This window comes from Octopus bimaculoides, chromosome 23, assembly GCF_046866305.1.
Source record: "Octopus bimaculoides isolate indiv1 chromosome 23, ASM4686630v1, whole genome shotgun sequence".
NCBI lineage: Eukaryota > Metazoa > Mollusca > Cephalopoda > Octopoda > Octopodidae > Octopus > Octopus bimaculoides.
Window position 1 is genome coordinate 12009240 of NC_142950.1, and position 16040 is coordinate 12025279.

Consider the following 16040-nt stretch of genomic DNA (forward strand, 5'->3'; position numbering starts at 1 on the left):
AACCTGGAATGACTAAAAGATACTCAAGATTGTGTGTGTGTGTGTGTGTATGTGTGTGTAAAATGTAACATACTATTTTGAAAATGGTAAATAACATTTACTTTTATCACTTCATTAATGGACCTCTTATCTTGCGAAGCCCTAGAAATTTTTTCATGGCACCTAGGATCTCCTTGGAGTTTACTTCAGTTCTAAGATATTATATACATGTCTGAGTATTTGGGTAGATTTTCATGTAATGGCAAGGACTGTAGAGGTTCACAGCTTGTTGTAGCATAAAACTGTGTCCTTCACATGTCCAGTTTTGACATGGAATCCTTCATTCTCAATATTTTCTTTTGTTGTACGACTAAACTTTTAACCGCTTATGAAGTACAGCAGATGTATTTTATAGCTTATCAACTTATTTTGTGGAAAGATTAGAGGCCCAAGCATGGCTGTCTGGTAAGTTTACTTCCCAGTCACATGATTTGGGGTTTAATCCCACTAGGTGGCACCTTGAGCAATGTCTTTTGATATAGCTTTGGGCTGATCAAAATCTGTGAGTAGATTTGGTAGATGAAAACTTTAATAAGCTCATCCTATGTAGATGTAGAAGGAACCTGTGGAAGAGGAAGACATGGGACAAGGTGGTGAAGTATAATCTTCAGAAGTTGAGTCTCACAGAGGTGATGACAAGTGATTGAGACCTTTGGCAATTTGCTATGCTTGAGAAGACATGTCAAGCCAAGTGAAACTGTAGTCATGGCCAGTGCTGGTGACATGTAAAAGGTACCTGTGCTAGCGACATGTAAAAGGCACCTGGATGCTAAATGATGTTATAATAAAAAGAAATTTACATTAAATTGAAGCATCACTCAATATATTTGGTAGGGTATATATATATATATATATATATATATATATATATATATATATATATGTTAATTCTCTAAATGAAGTATTAACAGTAACTGCACGATAAAGTGTAGTATATTGCCACTTAAGTGTGGCTGACCCCTAGGGGTGGATGTTACTGTTGCTTTTAGCCCCAGGAGGACATCTCCTCCAGCTGGCTTATCGACACACGACTGTGTCCTGTTTGCCAAGGGAAGTTATCCCTCTCACCTCGATCAGCAGCATGAACGTATCCGGATTTCAGGGTTATTTCCCTTCATCGGCGTTCGACAGCTGATGACCTTGGTGAGAGAGACAAAAACCTGGCAAACTTATATCTTCTTTTCCAGTGAAATTCTTCACTGATATTGAAAAGGTGAAAACAAGCAATGTTAATTCTCTAAATGAAGTATTAACAGTAACTGCACGATAAAGTGTAGTATATTGCCACTTAAGTGTGGCTGACCCCTAGGGGTGGATGTTACTGTTGCTTTTAGCCCCAGGAGGACATCTCCTCCAGCTGGCTTATCGACACACGACTGTGTCCTGTTTGCCAAGGGAAGTTATCCCTCTCACCTCGATCAGCAGCACGAACGTATCCGGATTTCAGGGTTATTTCCCTTCGTCGGCGTTCGACAGCTGATGACCTTGGTGAGAGAGACAGCTGGAGGAGATGTCCTCCTGGGGCTAAAAGCAACAGTAACATCCACCCCTAGGGGTCAGCCACACTTAAGTGGCAATATACTACACTTTATCGTGCAGTTACTGTTAATACTTCATTTAGAGAATTAACATTGCTTGTTTTCACCTTTTCAATATCAGTGAAGAATTTCACTGGAAAAGAAGATATAAGTTTGCCAGGTTTTTGTCTCTCTCACCAAGGTCATCAGCTGTCGAACGCCGATGAAGGGAAATAACCCTGAAATCCGGATACGTTCGTGCTGCTGATCGAGGTGAGAGGGATAACTTCCCTTGGCAAACAGGACACAGTCGTGTGTCGATAAGCCAGCTGGAGGAGATGTCCTCCTGGGGCTAAAAGCAACAGTAACATCCACCCCTAGGGGTCAGCCACACTTAAGTGGCAATATACTACACTTTATCGTGCAGTTACTGTTAATACTTCATTTAGAGAATTAACATTGCTTGTTTTCACCTTTTCAATATCAGTGAAGAATTTCACTGGAAAAGAAGATATAAGTTTGCCAGGTTTTTGTCTCTCTCACCAAGGTCATCAGCTGTCGAACGCCGACGAAGGGAAATAACCCTGAAATCCGGATACGTTCGTGCTGCTGATCGAGGTGAGAGGGATAACTTCCCTTGGCAAACAGGACACAGTCGTGTGTCGATAAGCCAGCTGGAGGAGATGTCCTCCTGGGGCTAAAAGCAACAGTAACATCCACCCCTAGGGGTCAGCCACACTTAAGTGGCAATATACTACACTTTATCGTGCAGTTACTGTTAATACTTCATTTAGAGAATTAACATTGCTTGTTTTCACCTTTTCAATATCAGTGAAGAATTTCACTGGAAAAGAAGATATAAGTTTGCCAGGTTTTTGTCTCTCTCACCAAGGTCATCAGCTGTCGAACGCCGACGAAGGGAAATAGCCCTGAAATCCGGATACGTTCGTGCTGCTGATCGAGGTGAGAGGGATAACTTCCCTTGGCAAACAGGACACAGTCGTGTGTCGATAAGCCAGCTGGAGGAGATGTCCTCCTGGGGCTAAAAGCAACAGTAACATCCACCCCTAGGGGTCAGCCACACTTAAGTGGCAATATACTACACTTTATATATATATATATATATATATATATATATATATAAATATATATATATATATATATATATATATATATATATATATATATATATATATATATATATATATATATATATATATATATATAGGCGCAGGAGTGGCTGTGTGGTAAGTAGCTTGCTTACCAACCACATGGTTCTTGGTTCAGTTCCATTGAGTGGCACCTTGGGCAAGTGTCTTCTACTATAGCCTCGGGCCGACCAAAGCCTTGTGAGTGGATTTGGTAGACGGAAACTGAAAGAAGCCAGTCGTATATATGTATATATATATGTGTGTGTGTGTGTGTGTATGTGTGTTTGTCCCCCTCCCCACTGTCACTTGATAACTGATGTTGGTGTGTTTACGTCCCCATAACTTAGCAGTTCGGCAAAAAGAGACCGATAAGTACTAGGCTTCCAAAGAATAAGTCCTGGGGTCGATTTGCTCGACTAAAGGCGGCGCCCCAGCATGGCTGCAGTCAAATGACTGAAACAAGTAAAAGAGTAAAAAGAGTATATATATATTCATGTGTGTGTGAGTGTGTGTTACTGTCATCTTGCCTTGACATCACATGGTGGTTGTAAATGAATATCACTGTCATACAAGCAGTGTCCTTCGTTCCAAATCTTCCTCGAAATCATGTCTGGTTATGAGGAAATTTTCCCTTACTTGGAAAACAGGTGTAGGGCTGGAGACAGGAAGGGTGGTATCCAGCCATAGAAAATCTGCCTCAACAATGCAAGCAGGGAAAAGTGGGTATTAAGATGATGATGATGATCAGAGGGGCCCAGGTAGGACAGAAAAACTTCACTAAGCTATTGTTTGTATGCTGTTGTTGTTGTTGTTGTCTCTTTCTGTTAGGCTATATTGCAGAGTGTGCGTGTGTATGTGTGTGTGTGTGAGTGTTTGTGTGTGTGTATGACACTGTATAGTTGTATGTCATTGCGAGGCTATATCCGTATGTATGTGCTCTGTGTCTGTGCACACCTGTATATATGACTCTGTGTGTGTGTGTGTGTGTGTGTGTGTGTGTGTGTGCGCGCGTGCGTGCGTGCGTGCGTGCGTGTGTGGTGCAGCATTTCATATTACCATGTCTTCTAGGAGTTAGGCTGTGAGATGGCCGAAATGTTAGTATACCAGGTAAAAAGCTTCATGGCATTATATCCAATTTTACATTCCGAATTCAAATTCTACCAGGTTCCACTTCTTTGCCTTTCATCCTTTCAGGGTCAATAAAATAGGTACCAGCTGGCCACTGGGGTCAATGTCATCAACATAACCCCCTCCCTTGAAATTACTGGCCTTGTACCAAAATTTGAAACTGTTGTCTACTAGGAGTGTTTTTGTATCTTGCGGAGATGTAACTTGTGTGTGTGTGTGTGAGAGAGAGAGAGAGAGAGAGAGAGAGAGAGGTACTGTTGAGTCTGATGGTTGTATTCGATGGTTTCTGGTGCTGTTAATAAAAAGGGAGACTACAGATTTGGTAGATGTTAAAGTCTGTTGTTGTGGAGCCAAGTTTTTTAGGTGGTGCATTTAGTTTTGAAGTAGCTGTGTGCATATGACTTAAAACTGGATCCGACAGTGGGTCCCTGGTATGGAAGTTCCGTTATCATCATCACATCGAGTGCTGCATTGGAAATACTCTAATTTTCTACTCTTCAGGTATGGTCCTGAATAGGTATGTACATATGTGCATACATATGCACGATGGGCTTCTTTCAGTTTTGATCTACCAAAACCACTCACATGGCTTTGGCATTGGTTGACCCAGGGCTATAGTAGAAGACACTTGCCCAAGCTGTCGTGCAGTGGGATTAAATCTGAGACCATATATGGTTGGGAAGCAAGCTTCTCAATCACACAGCCACACCTGCGCCTGCGAAAAAAAAAATTTAAACAAAGTCACACTGTATATGTCAAATGGGAAAATCCTTGGGGAAAAAAATACCAATAAAACTGGTGTAATATAAAGGAAGTTCTTGGAAATATTTGTTCCGGATCAAGTTGGATACTTCTGTTTCCCCGATTTCAATTTCTTTCTTATTTTACAGTTTTCTTACGTCAATCTCTTGCCAATACTTTCAGATCACAAAAGGTTTTCAGCATTTTTTCTCACTTTCATCTAAATTCTTCCTAATTTCCTCCAATCAAGATTTCCTCAAAAGATTTCATTTTCTTTCATTAATTCCCATCATATTTTTTTTTTTACATGTCCCTTCGTATTTTCTGGAAGTTTTTCTTTTCTTTAATCTTGGAATTACTTCTCATCTCATGCTTGTGTGTGTGTGTGTGTGTGTGTGTGTGAGTGTACACACATACACACTTTTATAAATAAATACACACACACACACATATCCTATATAAGTAGTTATCATCTGCCCTATCCTCTTGTCTCTCTTTACCAAAATACGACATCTTTGCTCCAATATCCCTGCTCCCATGATATTAACCAAAAACCTGGCCGCTATCCAACGGGCTCCTGTTGATGTTTCCCTTTTTATGTAGACAACTTTAGAACAGGGATGAAATGTATGTGTGTGTGTGTGTGTGTGCATGCGAATGTGCCTGTGTGTATTATGTGTGCATGTGTATGTATATATATCTACGAGTGTGTATGTGTCTGCGCACGTGTGTTTGTGTTTGTTAGTGTGTGTACGTTGTGCGCTCGAGTTAATGGGGGGGGGACTAACTGGCTTTGTTCTGTCTTGGACAGAATCCAGATTTCTAACAGCTGTTTCATATTTGTCCCGAACGAATGATACCTGAGCACACACACACACACACACACACACACACACACACACACACACACACACACACACACACATGGAAAAGGGGGCTTCCTAAGATTCTCTGTAATTAATAGAGCAACGTACTTTAGGTGGCCGTGTTGAAAGGCTGTCAAACTATCAACTGAAAGATTGGTGGTTCGTATCTTACCATAAGCACTGTGAAATGTCTTTGTACAAAACTACAAATTATTACTATAGTTAGAGGCATGGGTGTGTGATTAAGAAGCTCACGTTGCAACCAGGTCGTTTCAGGTTCAGTCCCACTGTGCAGTACTACCTTGGGCAAGTATCTTCTATAATCTCCGACCGACCAATGCCTTGTGAATGAATTTGGTAGAGAGAAACTGTAAATTTATGTGTGTGTGTTTTACTCATACACATACAGAAAATGATTCACAGTTAATATGAAGGCCTACTAATTTGCATTTTGTTTGTTATTTACTTGACAGCTTTTACCAAATTACCAATTATACCAACACACAGTAACATACCAGTGTTGAAATACCGAAGTATATTTCTAACGCTACTTTGTGGTTGAGTGAAACTCAAAGAACTTAAGCTGCAAATTCTCAGCTGCAAAGCGCAGTTAATGACTGTAAAATTGCTTAACGTGGCTGTAGATATGGTTTTATTAACTTTTTAGTTGTTTTCTTCTGCCTACCTAACACAATCAGTTAACTTTTTCAGGCAATGAGATGTTTGGGTGTAGCTTGAGGGAAATTAGGCTGCTATTTCGGCGACCTTTCGTTTTATGTATATGGAAAGTCAGATAAGTTGAAAGAAAAACAACTGTCATAGTTAACCATGAGGTGCCTACGTAACAGGCCGATATACCTGCAAGGAATAGCAGCGATCTTTTGTTTTAGGAGCATATAACGACAGGCAACGAATTAGAAGAAACCAACAAAAGAACCCTTTAATGATAAACCACAGTCTTTATTTTGTAGAGATCATTTTACATTACGTAGGGACTCAATAAAAGGAACATAGCATTTCATCAAAAGTAAATATGGCGCCATGCCATAGAATTCGAGACAATCTCTTTTTAACTTACGTAAATTTACCTGGTGTCATTTTCCCTAAACCTAAGGACGATCTTTTTATGAAATGAAGATTTGGTTTACCATGTAATAATTTGACAGTTGTTTTCCTTTCACTTTGTTTGACGTTTCATGTACATAGAATGAAAGGTTGCCCAAATAATTTCCCCCTCAAACTATACCCAAACATCTTTAAAAACAGATTATGAAGTTCCATATAAACTTTAACTGGACTTACAAAGATAGAACAGTTTTGGTCGTAAGTTTACTCAATCGACTCCTTTAAATATGTTTTCTACAACTTTCTGGAGTCAGTCAAAACCCTGTGAATGAAATTTGCTAGACGAAAACTTTGTGGAAGTCTGTTGAAGTGGCCAAGGCTTCGTCTGAGTTCAATTTCTTCCAACCACATGAGACATTTCAAACTTTTACCTGATAGTTTCCAAATTTTCTATATTGAAGTACTTTTATATACTGACGACGAAAATCGCATTCATTTTTTTTTTTGTTTTCAAGAAAATAGTAAAGTGACAAGCATTTAAAATTGTGTAATTAATCCATGGACTCTGCTAGATACTCCAGAGCGCGCACACAGAAATACATACATACATGTTTTGCACCTATAAAGCTAGCTAAGTGCTTTAGGTACGAAACCAATGGTCATTCTCTGACCAGACATAGCAACTTCCTAAAAAAAATGTAGAGACAGACAGCCAGATGCTGATATTTGATATCTTCAGCAAGACAGAAATTCCACACCTACCACTTTATCACACTGAAATTGGTTTGACAACTCCGGACTCATTTGATTAATTAAATCTAATAATTTCAAATTACAGTACCTTATGCTTCTTGCAACTGGCTGATGTCATAGAGGTGGGCGGGGTGAACGGTCTGTCAGCTGTAAGGTCACTGGTTTATTAATGACGTCAGTACTTTGCTGTATCTACATTCTAAACTCTGAATTCATGTTACCCTACACACCTTAACTTACTACATATGGAAGCTCAGCAAGGAACACTAAAATTCCAATTTGAGAGGAAGGGGAAGTCGATTACATCAACCCTTTGAACACAGAACAAGAAGACGAAAGAAATTTCACTCAGCGTTTTGTTCTGTAAATTAGCAATTCTGCCAACTCACAGCCATATATGCCATAATCATTTTAATGTCCGTTTTTCCATGCTTGCATTGGTCTGCCTCGGGATATAGTTGAAGACACTTGCCCAAAGTTCAGTGGCACTAAACTCGAAATCACATGGTTTCTAAGCGAGTGTCTCTCGATAATTTGATCATTATACTTTTAATATTTTTAATAAGTGTTCTGTAGGTACTTATTTGTTTTCGTATGGAGTTTTAACCAACTCTGCTCTAACCATTTTGTTTCAGTCATTTGAATGCAGCCATGCTGGGGCACTGTCTTGAAGGGGTTTTAGTCGAACAAATCAATTCCAGAACATATTTCTTTAAAGCCTGGTACTTATTTTATCGGATCTTTATGCCGAACCGCTAAGTTATGGGGTTGTAGACACACACACACACACACACACTGGTTGTCAAATGGTGAAGGGAGACAGACATAGAACTCCTCCCTCCCTATATATATATATATATATATATATATATATATATATATATATATACATACAGAACAATGAATGTGAAATTACCCATCGAAAGAATTCCTGGAGTGACAAATGGCTAAATGTAGTCACAGACGTTAGATACTGGTCGTTGTGGTTCGCTGTAACTTAACTGAGCGCTAATACGGTAACCACCCCGGTAATATATCCCACCAAATTCATATATATATATATATATATATATATATATATATATATATATATATACGATGGGCTTCTTGCAGTTTCTGTCTACCAAATTCACTCACAAGGCTTTGGTCGGCCCAAGGCTACAGAAGAAGACACTTGCCTGAGGTGCCACATAGTGGGACTGAACCCAGAACCATGTGGTTGGGAAGCAAGCTTCTAACCACAGCCACGCCTGCACCTATACAAAAATAAAAGCTATGATGTATTTTGAGATACATATACAAAACATATGTAATTCCAAATACAAAGTATATATGTGTGTGTGTGTGTGTGTGTGTGTATTCTTTGTATTTGGAATTATATTTTGACCGTTAAACCAAGACTGCTGTATTTTAACTTTGCAGAAAGTAAAATAACAGACCCCTTCAAACATAAACAAAATGTATTTATATGTTTCCAATGCGATTGGATTATGTTTATATTCCAGAAAAAAATGTACTGCAGCTGCAGATCCACTAATGTTAACCAGTTGCTGATTAGTGAAGAGAGAAATCTTTTAAAAGTTAAACCATTATTTTTTTTTTACAGGCTCTGATGTTCGAAACGTATTATGGATAGTATGTATGTGTGTGTGTTGTGCTAGTATGTGTGTATATATATATATATGTATGTACGTACATATGTATGTATGTATGTATGTATGTATGTATGTATGTATGTATGTGTGTATGTATGCATGCATGCATGTATGTATGTATGTACGTATGAGAGTTAGTCAAAAGTTATAGGCTCCCTTCTACCTTTAATTTATTAAAACAAAAGCAGGGTTGAACGATTACATCAATTTTCGACATAGTCTCCTTACTTTGCGATGCATTTCTTCCTGCAGTCCACAAGCTTGCTTAGTCCATCAGAGAAGTTTTTGGCTGGTTGCATTAACCATTTATGCACCGCTTCCTGCTCTTCTTCGGCCATAGCAAATCGAGGACCTCTAAAGAATATTTGAGCGGTCCTAAGAGGTGACAGTCGGAAGGAGCAAGATCTGGACTGTAAGCAGGATGTTCCAGTGAGCTGAAGTCCAATTTTCCAATGGTCTCAACGGTGCGAGCAGCCGCATGCGGATGCGCATTATTGTGCAACAATAACACTTCCTTTGACAATAGACTTTGGCATTTGATGTGAATAGTTGGATTCAGTTTGTTGGCCAGCATTTCACTGGTGTCTGTCGAACCCCTTTTCAGGTAATGTTCCAGTACAGGCCCTTTTACATCTCCCAAACAATTAGTATTACGTTTTTTTCTGCAGAAGGTTGAGTCTTGAATTTCTTATTCACTGGCGATTTCAGATGCTTCTACTCTGTCTTTTGGATTCTGGCTCAAAGTCATGGGCCCATGTCTCATTTCCTGTGACTATTCCTTCCCGCAAAAAATCTTCACATTCATCATTATAGCGGTCGAGTAAGCATTGACAGATCTCCACAAGACTGCACTTATGTACTTCGGTAAGCTCTTTTGATACCCATCTCGTGCAGACTTTATGGAAGTGAAGCTTGTCGTGGATGATTTCGTATGCAGAACCATGATTAATTTGCAGAGAACATGCCACCTCATCAATGGTCACTTGTGGGTACACTAGAACCATCTCTTGAGCTTGTCGAATCTTCACGTAAAAGGTGGAGATTGATGGACATCCTGCTCCCTCTTTGTGTTTCATGCTTGTCCAGCCATTTTTAAGCTTCTCAATTCATTCACACACAAGTCTACACAGTAGAGCGCTGTTCCTGTATTGTACTGAAAATTTGAAATGAATTTCAACCACTGACACACCTTCAGGCCAGAGAAATTAAATCAACTGACCTCTGCTCGTCTTTGGTACACACCGCCAATGGAGCAGCCATGTTTACTCTGTAAACCTAAAACGAGGTTGGGCAAAAATGCGGGTGATTGTTGACTTTCCCTTGCATGCATATTTGAATGTATGTATTCCTGCATGTATGTATACATTTGTATGTACTTATATACATATATCTACATACAGGTGCAGACGTGACTGTGTGGCAAGAAGCTTGTTTCCCAACCACATGGTATCAGGTTCAGTTCCACTGCGTGGCACCTTGGGCAAGTGTCTTCTATTATAGACACAGGCCAGTCACAGGTCGACCAAAGCCAGTGAGTGGATTTGGTAGATGGAAATTGAAAGAAGCCCGTCACATATATATGTGTGTGTGTGTGTGTGTGTGTGTGTGTGTGTGTGTATTTATGTATGTATTTTTGTGTGTCTGTGTTTGTCCCCACCATCGCTTGATAACCGATGTTGATGTGTTTTTACTTAACAATTCGGCAAAAGAGACAGATAGAATAAGTACTAGGCTTACAATGAATAAGTTTTGGAGTCAATTTCTTTGACTAAAAACCCTTTAAGGTGGTGCAGTCATACAATATCAATATATATATATGATACCAACAGCAAAACGACCATAAACCAAGAATCCTTTAACAAGTTCAACCATACGAAAATGAAAGGCCACTCAGAACAATGTGACTACAAGTTATGAAAGATTTTGAAACAAGTATATCGATTAGAAATTAAACATACATGGTCTTCAACTTGTTACGTTCTTTGATTATCTCCCTTGAAAACATGTTCATCGTTTCCACGTAACCTATGGTGGCGTTGCTGTTTCCAAAGTTTATTTTTGTTTCTCTATTAGTAATTTTACTCGCGTATCTATCTTAAAATGAGCTGCTTGGCGGAGGTCTGCGGAGGATGACATGACAAGCCTTGACTATTGGGATCGACTCAAAAAGCTCAGGCTTTGCTCCCTCCACCGCCGTTGTGAGCTCTATATCATCTGAATGATGTGGAAAATATTCCATCAATATTGCCCATCTTTAAAATTCGTCCGAGGCTTGGCCCCTGTGCCATCTGTCCATTACAGAAATGTTCGTGTCATATTACAATACTATGACAGAACTATTTCACCTCAGTTGGCCACACTCTCTTCAACATCGTGCCAGACACACAGAAAGGAGGAAAGTGATTTCACAGCATTCAAACGATCCCTAGATGATTACTCCCAACAAATAACAGATAAACCACCCACACCCAGATATGTCTCTGAAAACAATAACCCTCTGCTTGAATGGGCTACGGTTCCCCAGAGCTGACTATGTATCTCTTCCAGGTGGTGCTATTAAATTAGACATGGCCTGAGTCAACTTCAGCCAAAACTGATTTAAGTAATCTAATCTATGCTGTAAACCTATTAATCAAAGCATGACAACGTGGGTAGAGGCTGATATCTTAACATTTCCGATGGTCTTAAGTATAAAAAAAACTATTAAAGATTTATATAGAACTCCGTTCAGAGTATGTCTATAAGCTATTGTGTTTAAACCTGGTTTCTATCCTCAAACTGCTCTGTTTTGTAGATGCAATTTTTTTTTTAATAAAGCACTCTGAAATTAGAAAACTCAAAAATCTGCAACAATCTCGATCCCATGAATATCGGATAATGGATTTTTAACTGTGTAAAGAAATTGATTGTGGTGATTGTAGTTTTGACGGTGATTGTGGTGTAAGTAGAGAGTGTTGATGATGATGATGTTCGAGATAAGTATGGGCGGAGGTTATGTTTTTTTCCGATATATATGTATTGAAACGCCTAGTTTAGAATAGGGGCAGCTGATGAAGGAAAAGTTCCATAAGTGGCTCATCTGTTTTCCTATGTATAAAAAGTCCGTTTTTTTGTGCTTTGTTTATGTTCCCGTTCCTTTTTTGACGTCCTGTACCCGGATATGCATCTCTATATACATGTAGATGTAGGTATGTACATATATGTATGTATACATGCATATGCTCATATATCATTTGTATTATTATTATTATTATTATTATTATAATATATATATATATATATATATATATATATATGACTCTATCTTTGTATCTATCTCCTCCTCTCATTCTTCTTTATACTGTTCTTCGCCTCTCCCCTTCACTATTATATATCTCTCTCTGTCTCTCGTTGCTCACTTATATTCTACTTCCTCCCCTTTTTCTCCCTCTACCACTCTTTCTCCCTACCCCTCACTGGTCACATGTGTCCAGTCACTCACTCTTTTCATATCTTGGTCTCCCCAAGCTCGCACGTACATTTTCGTCCTTCCAGTTCGTGCTGCACAGCGTTCAATATACCTATACTTTTTCACGTCTGGCCGTATAGCCTTTTTTGTTTGTTTATTTCACTGTTTCGTTTTCCTGTCTTGTTTTCCGTCCGCCACTCCATTCCACCATGGAACAAATTTAATTTGTGTCCGTGGGAAGACCCATTTTAACGATGCATCCTGCCCTAACTCTTCGAAACGCCAATGTTATAATGATGGCAGCTGATAAAGAAAATGTTCTCTATATGACTTGTGTATTTTCTGTACCCTGTTTATTATTTTGTCCATATTTTTTTGCAACGTCATGTACCCAGATATGCATCTATATATACATGTAGATGAAGGTATGTACATACATGTACATATATATGCATATACTCATATATTATTTGTGTGTGTATATATATATATATATATATATATATATATATATATATATATATATATATTTAATTAGAGGATGTGTAAACCTCATGAAGGGATGGTTTCAATACTTAGTATTTTGGGGGAATGAATTTCCTTAGAATAATAGGTATATATAAAAACATATAGTTTATATTCATTTAAAAGAAGAAAAGGAAATGGAGATTAGGAAGTTAATAATTGTTTATTATTAACAGCAAATTGGTCATCTTCACTTACAACCGTTTCAATCATTACTCAATAAACATTAAATTTATATTAATGTAAATTTACAGTAATATAGATTTGATGTTAATTGAGAATTAACTTCCTAATATCCATTTTCTTATTTTAACTCATATCAATTGTCTGGAAATCTCTCATCATACATCAGTCACCTTTTCAGTGATACTTTCCGCCTTCATGTGTGCTCCATCTCCGCTTAGTCCATTTTCAGAGAATTTATATATACGCTTATGAATTTGTGTTGCAAGATTCCTGATGTGAAACCGTGTGTTGAAATAGATATTGTATTTCGGGATAGTAATTTTTTTTTTTTTGCCAAATAAACACCCATACTATATATTCGTTCTTCAGTCGTTCATTACTGTTCTTATTTTAACTCATGTCAGTTGTCTGAAATTCTCCGGACTAAGTGGAGCAGGAGCACACACGATGACGGAAAGTGTTGCTGAAGAGGTCACAGATGTGTGACGAAAGATTTCCAGACAACGGACATGAGTTAAAATAGGAACAGTAATGAACGAGTGAAGAACGAATATACAGTGCGTGTGTTTATTTGGCAAAAGCAAAAAAAAAAATGACCGTCCCGAAATACAATATTTGTTTAAACACATGGTTTCACATCAGGAATCTTGCAACACAAATTGATAAACGTGTGTTGATTTATAAGTCTGCTCGTCTCAGTTTCTTTCCTGTTTTTTTATTTTTTATTTTTTGTATTGCCCACTTGATAAATGAGTGTATGAGTGTGTGTGTGTGTGTGTGTGTGTGTGTGTGTGTGTGTGTGTGCAGAGTTGTATGTTTTGTTTTATGTATGTATTCTCTTGTTCCCGGGATGCTCCCCCCCCCCCCCCCGGGTGAGACTGGCCACCTTAATACTCCGGGCGTCCAGGTCAGGTTTTGATCCACGCGATGTTACTTCTGCGTGTCTGCATGTATGTATGCGTGTGTGTATATGTATGACTATATATATATATTTGTGTGTGTGTGTGTGTGTGTGTGTGTGTGTGTGTGTGTATAACTCTTCGAAACGCCTAGTTTAATATGGTGGCAGCTGATGAAGGAAATGTTCTCTATGTGGCCTGTGTGTTTTCTGTGCTCTGTTTCTCATTTTGTCCACGTTTTTTTTTTTGTGACGTCCTGTACCCAGATATGCATCTATATATACATGTGGATGTAGGTATGTACATACATGAACGTATATATGCATATACTCACATATTAATTATTGTATTATATATCTCTAACACATACGTCCACCCTCGTCTATAACGCGTGTAGAGGTGGTGATCTCTGCTTAATTCTGTCCACGAGATAAACTTCAGATGTCGACAACCACAACCGTTAATTACACCCACCTCCTACCCCATGTGATTAAGCTAACACTCTCACTATCTCTTTTTTCCTCTCTCTGTCTGTCACTTTTCGCCCCCCTCTCTCTCTCTATCCCTTCTTATCTCTTTTTCTTAATCTTTCTCTTGCCACCTTTGTCCCCCTGTGTATTCTTTCCTTTCTCTCTTTAATTCTCTCTCTCTACATTCCTCCCCCTCTCTATGTCCTTATCTTTCTCTCTTTTTAACTTCCTCTCTCTCTCTCTTTCTCTCTCTCTAACATTAGCTTTATTGACCACCTCACCACTGTTTCTTTCCTCTCTTTCACTGTATTTTCCTTCTCTAATTTGCTTTCATTGCCTTTTTCTCTCCTTTATATATATATTCTTTTTCTATCTCTCATCACTCCCATACAAAGTGTGCTTCTCTCTATTTTCCCTTCTTTTCTATGTCCAGTCTTCTCTCTTATTAATTTCTTTTCTATTTCTTTGTCTGCTTCGTGTTTTTAACCATCCCCTCCCTATCAATTCCTGTTTACCTTCCTCATTCTATGTTTATATTTCTCTCTCTTTTACTCCTGCACTTGTAAAACTTTGCTTCTTCGACATTCAACTTCCTTTACCCCTTAATATCTTCCCAAACCAGAGCCTCCTATTTCACATCTCTTTCTCTTCCTTGGTTACCATTAACCAACACCTACCCCGACTTTCAACCAAAGAAATGACACACAACCACATGTAGACGAAGAGAGCAGAGGTGAACTTAGTGATAGCAGCAGCAGCAGCGGGGCGAATACAGAGCCAACGAGAGAGTGAAAGAGAGGAAAGTACCCTCAATGTACATGTTGGTCTCATTCATAGCTTATACTGCCGTCAGCTTTTAACTCTGCCTAATGTCTTTATACTATTTAACCGACCCAGACTTTCACCCAACTTGCTCCTGGATATACTTTATTATTATATTTAATTCGATTTTATTGAGCTGCTGTGTTTATTTGACGTTGTGTTCTTCTGCGAGTATTCGGAATGGTTATCCACTTCGATTGCACGGTAAGAAGTTTCAATGTACCATTGTTGTTCTTTTACATATGCATGTGTGTGTGTGTGTGTGTGTGTATTGCCGATGGTTGACGGACGTGTTTTTCATCTTTGCAGTCAATAGAAATAAACATTAGATAACTTGTACGTACAAATCTCTGTATGGCCATTTTTGTTATCAATGTAAGGAAGAGATCTGCTTTACATTGTATAATATAAACAATATATACACTTTCTATTGTATAGCGGCACCCCTGTAGTTTAGCTCAACTACAGAGTTGGGTGTGTATATATATTGTATATATATATACATACACTCTTGAAGCCAGCATACACTGCAGTTAGTTTAGACTTTCAGAATAATTGTTCCACATAAGTTGGAATTTCTCCGTTATTCAGTTTTTTTTTTGTTTTCGGGACCAAAACTAAGAAATTCCAGTTGTGATACAGAAAGCAACCAAGGTTATTGCCAGAAATGTGACAAAACTTCGGTAGTGATTGTTGTTTGGAAGGCACGATGTTGTGATTGGGGTGGTGGAGACGAGACGTTTGAAAAATAAGGATTAATTAATTTTTTTTAAAC

The 16040-nt window shown here is 38.5% G+C and overlaps 1 protein-coding gene across 2 annotated transcripts in view; it reads left to right on the top strand.

Moving 5' to 3' along the window:
• Positions 1 to 16040, top strand: part of LOC106878417 (uncharacterized) — a 94159-nt gene that overhangs the window by 32171 nt on the left and 45948 nt on the right. Inside the window, exon 1 of one of the 2 annotated variants that reach the window (XM_014927624.3) lies at positions 14654 to 15469. The exons of the other annotated variant lie outside the window; for it this stretch is intronic. The gene's annotated coding sequence lies outside the window, so the exon portion shown is untranslated. Of the gene's footprint in view, positions 1 to 14653; positions 15470 to 16040 lie in introns of those variants that run through there. 2 annotated transcript variants of the gene reach the window in all.